This window comes from Tupaia chinensis, unplaced genomic scaffold (assembly GCF_000334495.1).
Source record: "Tupaia chinensis unplaced genomic scaffold, TupChi_1.0 Scaffold000338_1, whole genome shotgun sequence".
NCBI lineage: Eukaryota > Metazoa > Chordata > Mammalia > Scandentia > Tupaiidae > Tupaia > Tupaia belangeri.
Genome location: NW_006159832.1, coordinates 58,604 through 76,912, shown reverse-complemented (window position 1 = coordinate 76,912; position 18,309 = coordinate 58,604). Strand labels below are relative to the sequence as shown.

The following is an 18,309-nucleotide window of genomic DNA, read 5'->3' as shown; positions in this document are numbered from 1 at the left end:
CCCCCCCCCTCTCCCTCCCCTCTCTCCTCTCTCCTCTCTCCTCTCTCCTCTCTCCCTCCCTCTCTCTCTCTCTCTCATATATGCCCTTTGACATTAAAAAAAAAGAACGAAGAGTTACTATTGAGAGAACAAACTTTCTCATACTGCTTTGTCAATGAATGGTTGTGAAAATACCTACAGCTTCATCCAATAGCAGAGAATGTTATTTGTGCCAGCATTTATTGCTCTTTTATAATCTGAATAAACGTTTCTAAGGTAGACAGTGAAGAGCCCAAACATCTTTCTTTTGTTTACCAATCAATGTTTGACCTGAATCCATCAGAAGGAAAGGTTTGCATACTAATACTTGGGGACACTTACTCCTTTGCATTTTGGGCTTCAAAACCTAGCTCTCTGGGGCCAACAGGTGGTATGGTGGTTAAGGCACTGGAATCCACATGGCTGCCCACAGTTCAAGTACCAAACCTGGCAGCTTGACAGTCATATCAGGTGTGTATACATCCTAGCCCAAAATCCCAAGTGGAGAATGGAGGAGAAGGGATTGCAGTGTGGCCATCCCTCCTAAGTAGGGGCGTGATTTCTTACTTTTCTTCTCTCTGTCGCTTTCTCTCTCTCATGAGTGCACATGCCTTATGGCAAAAAAGAAACACTTAGGGGCCAGTAGGTGGCGTGGTAGTTAAAGGCGCTGGACTCCCACATGGTCGACCGTGGTTCAAGTCCTGGACCTGGCAGCTTGCTTTCTTGCTTTCCCTCCCTGTCTCTCTCTGATTGAACTGGAAAATAATAATAGTAAATAAAGTTAAATAAAGTAATTCTTTTTTTAAAAAAAGTAATAAAAAAGAAACACCTAGCTCTTCCTTCAGAATAGTTTTCATATCCCAGGGTATGCTTGTATGAATAATGTAAGAAGGATTTTCAAGTCAATATCTACTCTTATTGCTTACATTTAAAATTAGCCACTTAGTATTTTCTTATGCCTCACTTTTATGAAGCCAAGGAAATATCATACATGTAGTGAAATCTAAATACAAAATGATAGGGAAAAACTGTACTAGTAAATAAGCAAGAGATGAAAAGGATAGCTGTTAACAATAAATGGAATCTATTACCAGGGCACCCAACACTCAGGCCAGTACAGATAAACAACTGTTTCTGACCTATGGAAGAGAAATTCATTTCTTGTATTGACAGTGGCTACATGGCATTTGAAATTACATGGATTTCAATGAAAGTCTTTTGTAATTTGTAGAAATTGATTTCTCTATGGTGCTTCCCAAATTGCCTCAGGGGAAATAAAGAAAAAAAAATGGAGCAAAATATGTAAAGGAACCATGTTCTAGCTAAACCTACAGATTTATGGGGAGAGAAATTGTAAAGTTTTCATAGCATTAGTGGTACACACAGCTGGCATCCTGTTGTATAATCGCATTGATTATTCCTGACTCTGTGAAAGCTTTATGGACCTGCCCCAATGTGTACCTCCAGTGATTGTGCCTTTTGTAGTAGTTTGTAATCCTCATGGCCAAGTTTATATTTTTGTTTTCCTGTTTCCCAGTCTTCTTCCTAATTGCTGCCTGACCACTTGATCTGTTTCCTTTAGGAAAAAAAAGAAAGAAAAAAAATATTTTTTGATATCCATTCAACCTATCTGTATTAAGCATTCCCTCCATTCCATGGCAGCTCATCCAGCTCTGCCTCAGATCTTCTGGGATTGTTTTCCTACTTTCTGTCCCTTCTCAGGAAGCAGTTTTACCTTACTCATCTCTATTGTTCCAGTGCTTGGTACTATGCCTGGCATTTTAAAAAAAGCTCAGTAAATAATTATTTATTTAGTTTCTTGTTACTCATCATAAAAATACTCCATCCTGTGTGACAAAAACATATGAGGTTTAACTTTCTCATTTGCCCAGTATGGAAGTTAGTATTTCAAACATATAACCTAGCTGCCTTTGCTGGGTGAGAGCCCTTGACCTGATGGGCTGGGTCTGTGAAAAGCATTGGGTTAGAGATGTGCATCCTGGGTGGGTATGTAGTCTCTTTCATGTGAAAGATCTTACCTCAAATACACTTGGGTAGGAGACTAATACCTGTTTGGTTTCCAGCATGGTTCTAGAGATCAAATACTAAGAGATCAAATACTACATAAAAGTGGGAGGGTTAATAGTCATGACTATGATTAAAAGAATAAGTGTCAAATAGGAAAATAAAATATGCATGCTTATTACATATCTGCCTTCAATCAACGGGCTCAGAACAAAAATATTTTAGTAAATTTAGTTACTGGGCCAGCAAGTAGCATGGTGGTTAAGGTGCTGGACTCCACTTGGTCAGCCATAGTTCAAGTCCCATACCTGATGGCTTGCTTTCTCTCTCTGTATGTGTGTCTGTCTGATCAAATTTTTTAAATAATAATAACAAAATTAATTCTTATGGAACCAGCAGTTAGCGTAATGGCTATGTCGCTGGACTCCCATGTAGTCGACTACAGTTCGTGTCCCGGACACGGTGGCTTAAAACTCATGCCGGGCACATGTGCGTGCGTGCCCAGGATCCCAGAGGGACACTGGAGAAGGGATTGTGGAGTGGCCATCCCCCCTGGGGAGTGATTTCTCGCTTTCTGTCTCAATGTCTCTCTGTCTGTCTGGCGAGTGCACGCGCCCTATAGCAAAAACCTCATAAAAAAAATGAATTCTTAAAAAAATAGTTACCAAGCAGTTGGCGTAATGGCTGTGTCGCTGGACTCCCATGTAGTCAACTGCGGTTCGAGTCCCACACTCGGTGGCTTAAACTCCCACACTTGGTGGCTTAAACTCACACCGGGCATATGTGCATGAGTGCCAACAATCCCAAGAGGAGAATGGAGGAGAAAGGATTGCGGTGTGGCCACCCCCCGGGGAGTGATTTCTTGCTTTCTATCTCTCTGTCTCTCTCTGTCTTTCTGGCGAGTGCACGTACCCTATAGCAAAAAAACTTATCAAAAAAAAAATAGTTACATAACTTGCTCGAATTTTTTCTAACGTTTTGAAACTTTAAAAAAAGTATTATTAAACTTCTCATACTTTAGACTACTTATGCCAAAAAGGACCCATCACTTCTGTTTATGTATGAAAAATTGCCCATAGCACTTTTTTTTTCTTTTTTTTATACTAGGCAAAGAACTTTATTAACCTTTGTTCCAAACTTTATTCCCAGGCTTCTTCAGCTTAATTAGCTGCAAAGAATGAACTGCGTATAAGCAAAAACTGAAAAGAGCTGCAGTGTCCAAGGGGCTTCGACTTAAAAATATTACAGATCTAGATTTTATCAGATCCATAAACAAAACAGAATTTTAAAAAGCAGTCATAATATAAAATAGCAGCTCCCAGTAACTTCGTCAAGTTTATCCCTTTCAGAAGTTGACTCAATTCAGTTTGCCTCATTCTTGGAAGCCTCATCAAAATTCTCCACGAGATCTGGAACTTTTTAAATATACAGCATTGCTAGTTCCATTTGAGATCCTCTGGACCAGTGTCTCCAAGGTGGCATTTATAGACTAGCACTGAGTGCCTACCAGTTCTTGACAGTTACCATTTTAGTACAGTTCTCTCCTTTAATAAGGAGGAAATTAACCCTCAGAGAAGGGAAATAATTCACCTTCATTATCACATCTTGCTAATAGCAGAAGGAATGAGACCTTGGTATTTTTGTGTACAAATACATGTTACGAAATTAGATTCCATCAAGCATAAAAGATGTTATTGTTTCCTAGAATAAATCTTATAATTTAATTTTAATAAAGAAAAAGGAAAAGGTTACAGAACTGTCTTTTCATCATGTAATTACTGAAGCACATGCCTCTGCTGAAATGCAGATATGCCAGTGTCTGAAATGCAAGACTGGTATGCTCCTATTTTTGTGTGAGAGTTAGCTTACTTTATGCTGTTTCCATAGTTATGAAAATGGTTTGAAACAGATTTGTCTCATGGTCCTTATCTTTTCTTCTTTTTAATTTTAAACTTGAAATAGCAGACAGAGGTGATGACCTCTGTGGGAAGCACTACAGAGCTGGTCAGATAAGACTTTTTCAACCTGGGGGCCAGCAGGTAGCATGGTGCTTAAGAGCACTGGACTCCCATATGACCAGCCAACCATGATTCAAGTCCCAGACCTGATGACTTGCTTTCTCTCTTTCTCTCTGTGTCCCTCTCTCACCAAATTAAATTAGTAAATAAATAAACTTAAATAATTCTTTTTAAGAAAAGAGTCTTCAACCTGAATTCTATGTGACATTAAGGTGCAGGGTAGGACAGAAAGATTGGAAAGCATGGATCCTGCAGATAGAGTAGTGTAGTCTTGGTGGAAGGTGTGCCCTGGGAATGGGTACTAGAGACTCTAAGAAGTAGACCAGTCAGGGTCCGAGCGTAGCTTTTCCTCATGTGGGGCTGTCTATAGTTAAACTGACTAATTGTTTTACCTGAGTGCTGTTTTTATTGTCAGCCCGCTTGAGGGCCACCGGCCTTCATGTCTTTGGTCTTCTCTGGGGAATTTTCAGCCCTTATTTCTTCTGCCCATATTCTCATGCTCCCACAGCTAGGATTGCAGTTACATATGTTATCCTTTGCTTCACTTGCCCAAGCCTTGTGATTTTTCTATATTTCTACACTCCTTACTTTATTTTAGATATTTTCTATTGATTTATTTTTCATTTTGCTCTTCAGTCTTTATAACTCTGTTCTGCTGTAAAAACCTGAGTACTGAGGTCCAGCCCCAAAGTACAAGGATTCTAAGCCCTGCGCATTCAGAGCTAGATCCCACATAGCTGAATGCAGTTTGTATCCCAACTACAAGGATTAAAAACACATTGGGCATGTGTATGAGCATGCCTAAAATTCTGATGGAATGGAGAAATGAAGGCAAAAGGATTGGGATATAACCATGCTCTGTTGTGAGGGCACTCTCTCTGTTTTTATCTCTCTCTGGTCAGTGCATGTATCCTCTAGCGATTAAAAAAAATTCTAAGACTTATATAGCTAAGGTTTTTATCATCATCATCATCATCGTCATTATTTTGCCAGAGAGAGAGACAAAGACAGAGAGGGAGAAAGCACTGCCTCATTGTGTGTGGTCACACCACAACCTCGTCTCCATTTCTCATCTGTTGGAATATTGAGCACATATGCACATGCAGCCAGCATGTTTTAAAAGCCTCTGGAACCAAGATTTGCACTTCAGTGTCAGCCATGTGGATTCTAGCTCTGTAAATCATTACACCAGAAGGCCAGCCCCATATTTAGTTTTTAATATTTTTAAAGCATATTTTGTGGTCTATTTGAATTTTTTATCATTTCCAGTTCTCTGTCAAAATTATTAATTTTATCTTATATTTTTTAGCATGTTAAACATTTATTTTTAAATCTATGACTGATAACTCTGTTTTTAGTATCTATTGTTTCTCTTAGTATTTAATTATATGTTCAATATTTAATATACCCAGGTATTTTTTTATTTATCTTCAAATCAGGTATAATATTTTGTTATTTGTTTGATATTATCAGACCAACTATTCCCAGGGAAATAGGAGTTTTAGATTCACTTGCTTAGGGTTTCTTTTCCATAAATCACTATGTTATTAGGTGTTTAGTGTCTTTACATTGTTGGTGATTGTTTGTTTGTATATTGTCCAGCTTTTCTTTCTTTTTTTAAAAAATAATTATTTTATTTAACCATTTATTTATTTATTTATTTTTATTTGACCAGAGAAGAAAAGTGTATGTGTGTATGTGTAAGTGAGAGAGAGAGAGAGAGAAAGGGAGGAGAAGGAGAGAGAGAGAGGAAGTGAGAAAGCAAGCCGCCAGGTCTGGGACTTGAATCGCAGTCAGCCATGTGGGAGTCCAGCACCCTAGACCACCATGCCACCTGCTGGCCCCCTTGTCCAGCTTTTCTAATGGTTCATAATGAGGTGGTTGTTCCAGCTTCTTAGTGTCTACCATTACTGGAAATAATAGCTGAATCCATAGGGTCATTTTAAAAAAGAAAACCTTTGGAGTTTTTTATTGTTAGAGGGCACATGCACTTGGCAGAATGAGAGAGAGAAAGCATCCCCAACATGGGCATGCCGCAATCCTTTTTCCTCCATTTCTCGATCCCACCAGCATTTTGGACATATACACACATACACCTGTGTGTTTTCCAAGCCACTGGATCAGGACTCGAACTGCTGTTGACCTGTGTGATCCAACTTTCTTTGCAAAGCACTTACCTGCTGCCCTACAGGACCAATCCCCAGTAAAGCTTTTCTTTCTTTGAGAGATTTTTGCTATAGAGCACATGCACGTGCCAGAGAGACGGAGGGAGACAGAGAGACAGAAAGAAATCACCCCCAAGGGGAAATGGCCACACTGCAAAACCTTATCCTTCATTCTCCTCTAGAGATTTTGGTCATACACATGTGCACCTAGTGTGAGTTTCAAGCTGCAAAGTCTGGGACTCGATCTGCAGTAGGCCATGTAGGAATCCACCACCTTAACTCCTACATCACCTGCTAGTCCCCCTCTGAAAAGATTTTTAAGATAATTGGTAGCAAAAGACAATTAAATATTTAATAAGACAATAATTCAGTTTCTTTTAAAAAGTAAAAATAAACAAAAGAATTATAATTTCAGAGCTGTAACTTCCATTAGAGTTTTTTTAGTTTAATATTCTCAATAAGAAAAGTCACTCTACAAATCTGGGGGAAATCACTCATCTTTTTTAAACTTATTTATGAACTTGGTAGGCCTTTTTCTAGAATCCCGTTAAGCTATTTCATTGCCCATGTAGTCCTAATTTATAATGTGTAGGCCATTGACAAGGAAAGATAGACATCTTTTCAAAAGGAAAAATAAAAATGTTTTGACAAATGTTGACCTATTTTTTGTTACTTGTTTAATATCATTAGACCGAACCTACAGAAGTAAAATATAGTACTAATACTATTACTATGGTAAAAATACACCAAAAAAAAAAAACAGTATTATTCTCTTCAGCTATGTCTAGGCTTTTCAGTGTTGATATTATTGTTCAAAATATTGTTATCTACAGCAAAAATTTTAACATGAGTTATCAACTGGACAGCTTTTCATAAGTAGCTATGTTTTTAAATCTCATATTTGAGCCATCTCTGGCAATCTAGATTGTTCCATGAGAGGGCAAGCTGTGGGTCAGAGCACAGAAATGTTAACAGATGGCTTTCTTAATCTTGGAGGCTTGAGGAGAAATGAAGGACCAAATATAGTATACTGATTTTAATAGTAATTTTTTTTAAAAGGAAATACACACCAGGTAGAACACTTAAATTGCTAAAAGTGTCTTAAATGAAATAGACAAAAATTGATGAGCATTATTTTATATATGTTTAAATAATTGCTTATTGTCACATTTTTGCTAGAATATGAGCCTATTAGGACATAGACTATGTCCCATTCATCTTTTAAAACTCAGCATAATATAGTACCACACACAAAATAGATGTTTAATAAATATGCTGGGTGAACAAAGGGCAAATTAATTTCCTTTCTATTTTTTGAGTAAATTTTTTGGTTTTTTTTTTTTTCTTAGAGAGAAATTTTTGCTGTATGGCATGTATACTCACTGTAGAGACAAATAGAGAGACAGAAAGTGAAAATCACCCTCCGGGGGAATGTCCATGCCCTACTCCCTTCTCCATTCTCCTTTCCATTTCAGTGAAAATGGCCTCTAAAGTTCCAAGATGGTTCTAATTATGTCTTTTATTGGATTTATTGACCACAGTCACACCTGGACCAAAAACAGAATCTGTCAGTCTAGAGGGAGGAAAAAAAAGGGCGTGTGTGTGTGTGTATGAAAACATAGAAAATATATAAATATAAAATACATTTTAAAGTTTTCACCATAGGGCACATGTTTTCACCAGAGAGAAAGACAGTGAAAGGGAAAGTAAGAAACTGTCCCACAGAGGGTATGGCCAGGCTGCATGGGCACACACACACACACACACATATGCCCAGAATGATTTTCAAGCTGTCAGATCCAGGATTCAAACCATGGTTGGCCATGTGGGAGTCTAGAGCCTTAACCCCCACACCACTTACTAGCCCAGGAACAGGTATATTTTTTGAAAGCTCCTCAAATGGTTCTGAGTTGATGGTCATCCTCCCATTAGTAGTCTTTGTTATAGGGGTGAAATGGAGTCACATCACTTCAGGTCATTAGCAGGAAATTGTACACTATCATCCTAGGAGGTAGGAGAGGTGAGCTTTTTAGTCTACAATGCCTTCTTTGGGGATTTGCTTTCTCAGAATTTTCTAACAAACACTTTTCTCATTTTTAATATCATTAGAACCATCCTAAAATACTGATCTATCAACAGACCTTCATAAACTGCACATAATATACTAATATGTGCTATTTATTGGGTACCATGACCTCTTTTTTTAGGTTGTTTTCGTTTCTCAGTCACATGGAGGTGCTGAAGGAAAAAGTATATTTCAAAGAACCCCAAACATGTCTTTATTGTGAAAGGAGTACATTTTATAGCTAATTTGGGTTTGGTTTCTCCAAAGAATGAATCTTGCAGTGGAATGAAGGTAGAAAGGTACTAGTGGGGAGGGAATAAAAGAAGTATTAGACTGCCACAGAGAGCTAAAAAGGTTTCATACAGATATAATTTTGATAAGCTATCTAGGAACAGGCAAGAAGATAGCTAGAAGGATATAGAAGCTATCTTGAATAAGAAAATAGGATATTAGAATCACTTTTCAGTTACAATAGAGAGATTTTGCCTACTCTTTTCTCTAAGAGAAAGATTCTGGAATGATATTCCACTGCTGTAATAGAGATGTTAGTATTTGTGAATGTGGTTTTATGATGTGCAGTAATTCCAGAACTTTGGCTGTTTGCCATTAGAGAGTGTATTTGGCTGGAATTATCTACTCTTGTGGGTGGTTTTTATTTAAATTTAGCTTTCAAGTTGAAAGAGCAGTGACTCATCCAAATGACAGGTGACATTTATTTTTTTTCTTGAAAATTCAGCATGAATATGTTGTCATTACACATTTAGAGGAATTGCCACACTTCCTCAAATATGACACCCCTTATAAATGTTCTCGTAAATAATTTCCATTGTTCAGATCCTCTGTACACAGTGAGATAGGGCCTATCTTGTGAGTACGTCCTTTGAGTGCCGATAGTTTGACAGATGAGCTTACAAAGATCTAAAGTGCTTTTGATTTCTAACACAGATGTTTAAATGATATGTAATTACTTTGATAAATTACTTTTGGGAAAGTGTACCCAAAGTTGGCAATGGTTGGAATGTGCTCGTTATGACAGGTGTGTGGATGTCGCCAGCAGATGCTGCTTTATGAAGCCATTTAAAACCAGCTGCCTCTTGATGGCCTAACAGTTGATTTCAACTCCTATTAGCAGGTTATTTTTTTTCTTGGTATGCATGAGAAAAAAATATTTCTATAGAAAACATTAAACACAATCTTCAAAGAGCTCCATTTTTAAAAAGTATGCTTTCTATGTCCAATATGGAATGCCTGATTTTGCATGCATTATAAAATGTGTGGTTCAGAAACCATCAAGTGTGTGGGACCAGCAGTTAGCGTAATGGCTATGTCTCTGAACTCCCATGTAGCTGATGGGGGTTTGACTCCCGGACCCGGTGGCTTAAACTCACGCTGGGCACGTGTGCATGCATGCCAAAGATCCCGAGAGGAGAATGGAGGAGAAGGAATTGTGGCGTGGCCATCCCCCCTGGGGGGTGATTTCTCGCTTTCTCTCTCTCTCTCTCTCTCTCTCTCTCTCTCTCTCTCTCTCTCTGTCTTTCTTGCGAGCGCATGCACCCTATAGCAAAAACCTTTACAAAAGAAAGAAATAATGAAAGAAAAATTAAAAAGAAACCATCAAACATGTTTTGGACTAAAGGTGGTGAAATGAGGGAGACTCAGGGTGGATCCTTCCTGTGCCCTCAGTGGTCATCTTGGGCTACAAGAAAACAGAAGCCAAGGTCAGAGAATATTGCTTATTGGGAGCGACCCACAAGGCAAAGAGGAGATATTTGAAGAAGTTTACTTGAGACCTGTAGGTAGACATTCAATGCACTGCAAAGGAGAAATGCACAGGTGTGATTTAAAAAGGCATAGCTGCTAATTTCAAAGTTCCAGACTACTAAATACATATTTTGATGACGCTAGCTACCTGATTACTGTGCAAGTCTATAAGTAAAACAAACTTACATCATCTCTGTATCCCTCCACTCTTCCACTATGTTTCAGCTAATTCAGTACTGGTTCTGGTTGAGGTAAAATCCTGCATGGAACAGTCACTCAGAACTCCTAGCTAAGATAGCTTTGCTTCCTTGCCCTTTATAGTAGGGAGGCTACATACCTTAGATCTCTAATTCGTGAATATTCATACCTTCCTCCCAGGCTTGTTCCTGTTGTTTAAGGTCCCAGCTAACTGGAGTAGGACACTGCAACTGCTTAGGGAGAATCAGCCTCCACCGAATATGTTTGCCTTTCTATAAATTACTCTCTGATAGTAACCCTTTCATCCTCTGTGGAATTGTCTGCTTCATTTTTCAGTTGCAGAGTACACAGTTTGATGATACCATGTTAACTTGGGAATATCAAATTAATCTATTTGAGATATGGAGAAAAACAGCATAATAATTTGTCAAAATAGCATATTTGAATCCTTATATTTGAAAAAAAAATTAAGATTCTTTGCGAGTAAAGGAACCTAGATAAGTAGAAGATACTCAATCTGTGCCTCCCTGGTTTAAATACTTGTTCTTTAGTGAGCAGCCACTTTGCCAGGGAACTGATCATACTGGTTACCTACCCTCTGTTCCTCTTTGCCGTCATGCTGCCCCACCTCCTCCAGTCCATTCTTGTCTCAGATGATTAGTCCAAACTAACCACGATCATTTTGTGTCTCTTACCAGAAATTAGTTTGGGATTATGACTCACTTGAGTCCAATAAGATGAGAAGGGAAGTCTTACTGGGAGGTTTTTTTGAGGGAAAAAAGAAGTTCTCTCACTTAAGATAGTCCTGGGAAGAAATGACTGGATCTATCTCTTGGAACTGCTACAACCTGAGGATGAAGCCAAGAGTAAACCAAAGGCAGGAAGGGAGGAGGAGAGGAAGAAAGGCGAGCAAACCTTATGGCTTATTTCCATTGACATCAGAGAGATGTTTTCATAAAGGACAAGTTGCTTCATTTGTTATGTTCCTGAGATACAATTTAATGTACACATATAGAAATGTATAGCTATTTACATTTGTCCAAAATTTTACTGTAAATATGGTTAGTTGTTGATCTCTTCACTGGAGAGACAATTATTTCTTCCCCAGTCATAAGATGTTCATTACTTTGCCTTTCCGTAAGTCATTTTAACCCTTTTCTCTTTTTGAAAGTTGTTGATTAAGGAATATGAGTTATTGAATATTAATTCAGGATAACTTAAATTTTTTTAAAAAAAATTGAATAAAACCAGGAGCACTCAGAAGAAAAATGGTTAAATGGAAGAGTGACATATATAAACTGCAATTCAGAATCAATGAGGCATTTCTACAGTTTGTTAAAAAAAATAAAATGAGGTATCTCAATAGATTTTGGCATACACTTTTGTAGCTTTTGGCTATGTATTAAGATTTAGTTCATATATCATTGGTGAGTCTATGTAAGAAAATAATATACAGTGATTATCAAACTGGAGAAACTTGGAAACTTGTTCTGGTCTTCATCAGTAATTTTCAATTTTGAAGTTTTTTGAAGTTATGCTGTTTTGTTTTTCTGCAGAAGTATCTTCTACTTTTCATTTTTAAATAAATTTGCTATTTGTAATTTAATTTGTAAATTAATTCATTGATAAATCTATTCCATGAAATCCTGGAAGAAAACTTTCCAAACCTAGCATTAAATATCAACCTCAACATTGAAAGGGTTGTATCTTTTTTACGATTTTTGGTTTTAATTTTTTTTAACCATCTCATTCCATTTCCTTAGATGAAGTTCTAACAAAAAGGACAACAGATAGGAAACTAGGGATCAGAAACAGCTTAGATAATTAAAAATATGGTATAATACTTAAAGAGTTGAAAGGAAGTATGGAGAACGACAAAGAGTTTGTAGACCACCTCCTCCTGTGTGCCTCTGATCACTCAGACTGAACTTGTAGACATTAGGAGGAAACGAATAACCAATCCATCAGATGACTAGAAATCACCTCAAAGGCACAAGAACTATGAGGAACCAAGAAAATACCTCTCCACCAAGGGAAAAGAATAACTCCTCTTCATACACAGACAGTATAATGGAACTCATGGAAATGTCTGTTAAAGAATTTAGAATATTCATAATGACAAAACTAACAGAGATGAAAAAAAGAGACAGTGAACTCCAGAAGAGAACCAATGAGTTCCAGGAGATGAAGTGTTTACAAGAGCTGAAAGAGTAAATACACACCATATAAAAGAATCAAATGTAACTGTTGGAGATGAAGGCTATAATACAGGAAGTCAAAATCTCTCTTAAAAGTATTAAAAGCAGACTAGATCATACAGAAAATCAAATCTCAGATGTAGAAGATAGTATCGCTGGACTAGTAAAAATCCACCACAAAGACTGAGAAAATAACCCCTGAAAATGAGAATAATATACAAGAAATACTAGATATCATTAAACATCCAAACATCCAGATAATCAGTATCCTAGAAGGTGAAGAGATAATAAGGGCATTGATAAATCTATTCCATGAAATCCTGGAAGAAAACTTTCCAAACCTAGAGAGATATTCAAAGATCCAGACCCAAGAAATACAAAGGACTCCAAATAGGATCAACCCAAGAAGATCTTCTCCAAGAGACATTATAACCAGATTAACCAAAACCACAGACAAAGACAAGATACTAAGATTGGCAAAAGAAAAATGTCAAGGTACCTACAATGGATATCCCATCAGGCTAACAGTGGACCTCTCATCAGAGATATTGTGAGGGGACCAGCAGTTAGCATAATGGCTATGTTGCTGAACTCCCATGTAGTCAACCATGGTTCGAGTCCCGGACTCGGTGGTTTAAACTCACACCGGGCACATGTGCGTGCATGCCCAAGACCACAAGAGGAGAATGGAGGAGAAGGGATTGCGGCATGGCCATCCCCCCTGGGGGGTGATTTCTCGCTTTCTGTCTCTCTGTCTCTCTCTGTCTGTCTGGCAAGTGCACGCGCCCTATAGCAAAAACCTCTCAAAAAAAAAATTTAAAAGAAAAAGAAAAGAAAAGAAATAATGTGAGTGAGCAAAAAGGAATGAGAAAACATACTCTAAGTTTTGAGTGAAAACAGTTTCAACCAAGAGTACTATATCTTGCAAGATTACCCTTCTTATGGGAAGAGAAGACAATAACATTCTTGATAAATAAAACCTGAAAGAATTTACCAACACCAGGCCAGTTCTCCAAGAAGTTCTGAAAGGAGTGCTATCTCAGGAAAACTAAAGTCAGACACACATATGGAGGAGTCTGACCTGAGTTCTCAGTCTTTCTTTCCTGTGCCACCTCTGACGAGTCAACCCACCCCCGCCGAGGCTGGACCTCAGCACACATACATAAGAGTTCAAAAACAACTAAGAAAATGGACAGCTTAATAGTAGGAACAAGTCCAGAGTTGAATGTTATCTTCCAGAATTCAAGCGGAAAGATTGGACCACAACAGAAGATAAAGTACATGAATCTCAACTGGTGAAATAGAATTTTATGACTTTTGACTTAAACATTGCTGATCTTCTGTACTTTGTTTTCCAGAGTAAAGAACTTTTGTCTTCTCTTGAGTTGTGGACAGATCCATGTACCTACTATTTGAACAGAAATAGTAGGAAACAAAATTTGATTCCTGGCTTTAAATCTTAAGCAAAGTTCTCTTAACATTTTTTTATTTTGATTTATTCAAGCTAAAACTGCCTTTCTTTTTTTTCTTTTTTTTTTTTGGAGAGGTTTTCGCTACAGGGCATGTGCGCTCGACAGAGAGACATAGAGACAGAAAGCAAGGAATCACCCCCCAGAGGGGGATGGCCACGCCGCAATCCCTTCTCCTCCATTCTCCTCTCGGGATCTTGGGCACGCACGCACACGCACCCGGCGTGAGTTCTAAGCCACCGGGTCTGGGACGCAAACCGCGGTTGACTACTTGGGATTCCAGTGACATAGCCATTACACTAACTGCTGGTTCCCAAAACTGCCTTTCTTGAAATTAAAAAATATATTTAAAAAAATACCTATTTAATGACCAAAGTAAGTTATATAGCCTTAGCTAGGTGCTACTTTATAGTATATTCATTCTACCCACAGAGTTTTATCCCTAAAGTTAACATGTGTTAACAGATATGTATATATCAGCTGAACTTGCTATTGAAAGTATTTAGATTAATTAAGATATTTTGTGAATCAAATGAAATGTGGAATGCAGGAAAAAAAATATAAAAGGAATGGAAAGCAACAGCAGATACCAGAGAAAGTGTGGGAGGAGGGTGGGAAATGGCAGAGTGTGAAAAATAGGGGAAAATATATATTTTTGTTTCTTGCGTATGTACATACACACACACACACACACACGAAACAAGTAATGGAAAATTATTGATGATAACATGATGTTTGATTAAGCCACTTTACAGCGTATTGTGGATGGGAGATCACATTTTGTATGCTGTGATGATGTTCAGTGCAAGACTGTAAAATAAATAAATTAATAAAAGAAAGGAGGTATGAGTCAGTTTCTTGAGATAGTAATACTAGCCAGAAAATATCACAAATTTGCATATTTTTCTTAAATTTGTTTACCAACTTGGCTATAATATGCCTTGCTGAGGATCTTCTTATGTTGTATCTATTTGATGTCCTTTGTATCTTCTAGATTTGGATGTCTCTATGCCTTTCTAAATTTGTAAAGTTTTCAGCTAATATATCACGGAAGATGTTTTATATGCCTTTATCTGTCTCTTCATCTTCTGGAATACTTATTATGTGAATATTTGGCTGTTTCATGCTATCTAGAATTTCCCTTATATTGTCTTCATTTTTAATGGTTATTCCTGTATTCTTTTCCATTGCTTTGACTACATTAGAGGTTTTTTTCTTCAAGGTCAGAGATGCTTTCTTCTGAGTGTTCTAATCAACCTTTGATACTTTCAGGGAAGGTTTTGATTTTCTGCAACATACTCTTTATCTCCAAAAGTTCTCTTTGATTCCTGTCTGAAACTCCCTATGGGATTCCTCCATCATGTCATGAAAGGATTTTTCTCATCTCCTGCAATTGCTTCACTGTTTTCTCTTGTGTATTGTTAACTGTGGTTAAGATTGGCAAGAGAGAAATGTCAAGTTACCTACAAAGGATATCCCACATTCTAAATTCTTTTTCTGACATTTCTGTGATCTTTTGTATTTTATTCATTGTTGGCAAGGAATGATGATCCTTTGAAGGGAAGGTATTTCCTGATTTACTCCTATTTCTTCCAGCTCTGCTTTGATTTTTAGTCATCCGGTGGTATACTCACTTCTTACTACTTTCTTGGAGTGTGTTTCTGTAACTGTGTGTTCCTGCACCTTTCTCTGACATGTGTAAGATCTGTGCCAATTTCCCTATTATGTTGAAGATTCAGAGAGGAGTGTCTCTCCTTCTGCTGCCAAGACAGCTATGGAGAAAAATTCCTCAGAGTCTATTTTCAGGTGTTTGTTTCTTGTACACCCAAACCTGACTGCTCCCAATATGGTAGGAGGTTGTACTGACAGATGGAATTTAAGGTAGTAAATGACTGTGGGCCAGAGAGCTGCTCCTCCTCCACAGTAGACTAGATAGGGATCTCTGCTGATGAGCTCAAGCCTAGAGACTTGGCTTGGGACCGCCTGTTGGTCCTCCTATTTCTGGAATTGCAGAGTCCCCCCATTGCTCCTTCTTTCTGTGAGATTGCAGGAACCAGCTATTCTTCATTCATTTTCTAAGTGGCTGGCAAGTTTGGGCTTTTACCTACAGTGGTTAGTGAAAGGTATTTCTGCCCTACATCTGAGTTAAGCAAGTTGAGCAAGGTTTTTTGTTTTTGTTTTTGTTTTTGTTTTTCAGGCCACAACAAGGAATTCAAGGCAGAGGTCAGTCTTTCTGTGCCATCTGTCTACATCTCTGTTTTTTAGACGTTGAGAGCATCTAACTCACCATCCTTCACTTCCCCTCACCCTCTTCATACCCTGCAGCTGTCTTGTCCTTGTCCTGCCATCACCCCATATGGCCTCATAGATTCTTATTTTATTTGGGGGGAGATATGTTCATTACTGTTAATTTTGGGAGGAAGTGGAGGTACTCAGATTGAGCTAGTGAGAGCTCCTTTAAGTTATTTATTGTATATGCTGTATTCTTTAAGCACATCTTTTTTACTAGAATGCTGAGATGTATTGGACTCATTTTCACTTTCCCCACCCCAGCCCCTGCTCCATCAAGGGGAGAATGGATTGTGCAAAACAAGATCTGCCATCAGGTGTCCTCGAATTTCTTTGCTTCTAGTCTCTTTCCACATCCAGAGTCAGGAGATGGGTGTATGTATAAACTTAGTGGAAATTTAGCTTTAGGTATCAAGTTTGCCTGATAAAACATCTTAATTCATTAGATTATGCATATGTATTATATTAATAATTTAACATCAATGATAAATTATCTGAATGTAATTTTTCCTCTGTTTGTTTATTTTGTTATGAAAGTCAATATTTTTCTATATAATGAATATTCAAAACTGATACTGATGCTGTATTGATCACTATTACTTTATTTGAGAATATTGAGAAATCATACATTTTTTAGAAAAAGTAAGCTGAGTAGTCAAAGTCTCTGAAATGCAACTAATAAAAACATTAAGTAAGTTATGAAACTGTTAATATAAGAAAGGAAGGTGCTAGCAGGTGACGTGGTTAAAGACACTGGACTCCTACATGGCCGACGGTGGTTTGAGTCCTGGACCTGGCGGCTTGCTTTCTCACTTTCCCTCGCTTTCTCTCTCAGGTTAAATTGAAATAAATAAATCAATAAAGTTAAAGTAATTCTTTTAAAAAAAAAAAAAGAAAGAAAGAAAGTTAAAGATTTCAGCCCTGATTTTCTCTGTGAACTCAACTTGAGAGCATAGAACTTATCAAATTGGAAAGGGAATACACCAACAATATATAGGCTACAGGTGGTGAGCTACTTGCTTGTAAGAACTGGCGTCTCTTAAGTTTATAGATTAAAGTTTTTCTGAGGATATTTTAAGGAATGTAACTACTTGGAATCTAGCTAACAGAATTCCTCAGGATGTGACTTGGAGACATTTTCCAGAATTTATCTTTTGTCCTATTTAATTTGCTCTTATTTCTCTATTGTCAAATTCTTGTACATTTATGGTTCTGGTAGTGCCCACATATTTAGATGAGCTTATATCAGTGATGAACAAGGTCAATAATCTTTGCAAATATGTGGATTATCTTCTTGTCTCCCACCCCCTTTTTTTTAAGGTTTTTGCCATAGGGCATATGCACTCACCAGAAAGAGACAGAAAGAAATCCCCACCACTACCCTGAGAGAACATGGCTGTGCTGCAATATCTTCTCCTCCATTCTGTTCTCAGAATTTTGAGCACACACACGTGCATGCATGCACACACAAACACACACACACACACGCACACCTGGCATGATTTTCAAGCCCCAGGTCCAGGACTCGAACTGTGGTGGACCATGTGGGAGTCCAGCACCTTAACCACCACATCACCTGTTGGCCCCATTTTATTTCACTTCTCTTTGAAGGAAAAGTAGTTTCACAGGTTTAAAAAACTGGTACCTGAGCCTGAAAATTTTCAAAGAATGTTTTATAAGTTTCATTTTATCACTAATAAAACATTTGTTTAATTTGACCTACCTTTGATCTCACTAAAGCAACATCAACTCTGCTATTTCCCAAATATTCATATCCTTTCTCTCCTCATTCCTTTAGAACTTTCAGAAAATGCTTTTGCTTCAATTAAATGCAGTGTTTTATTATTTATTATTTCTTACTGGTTAGTAGAGTATTTAATGATTACCATTTTGATGTTTGCTTTGATTTCCTTTTAATTCTGTATAACTGTATTTGGACAAGTGGTTTTCCTGTTAAGGATGACAGTCCTACATGTTTTTTTCCACTGAATAACAATGATAAAAAACATTTATGGACTGTTCTTCTTTCTACAATAGACATTCTATAAAGATACCTTGAAATACTTAAATATGTGAGAAGGTATGACCAGAATAAAAGCAGGA

At 37.6% G+C, this 18,309-nt stretch overlaps 1 protein-coding gene across 3 annotated transcripts in view; it reads left to right on the top strand.

Moving 5' to 3' along the window:
* LOC102473143 (microcephalin) overlaps window positions 1-18,309 on the top strand; it is a gene marked incomplete at its 3' end in the record, with an annotated part of 112,273 nt that overhangs the window by 58,070 nt on the left and 35,894 nt on the right.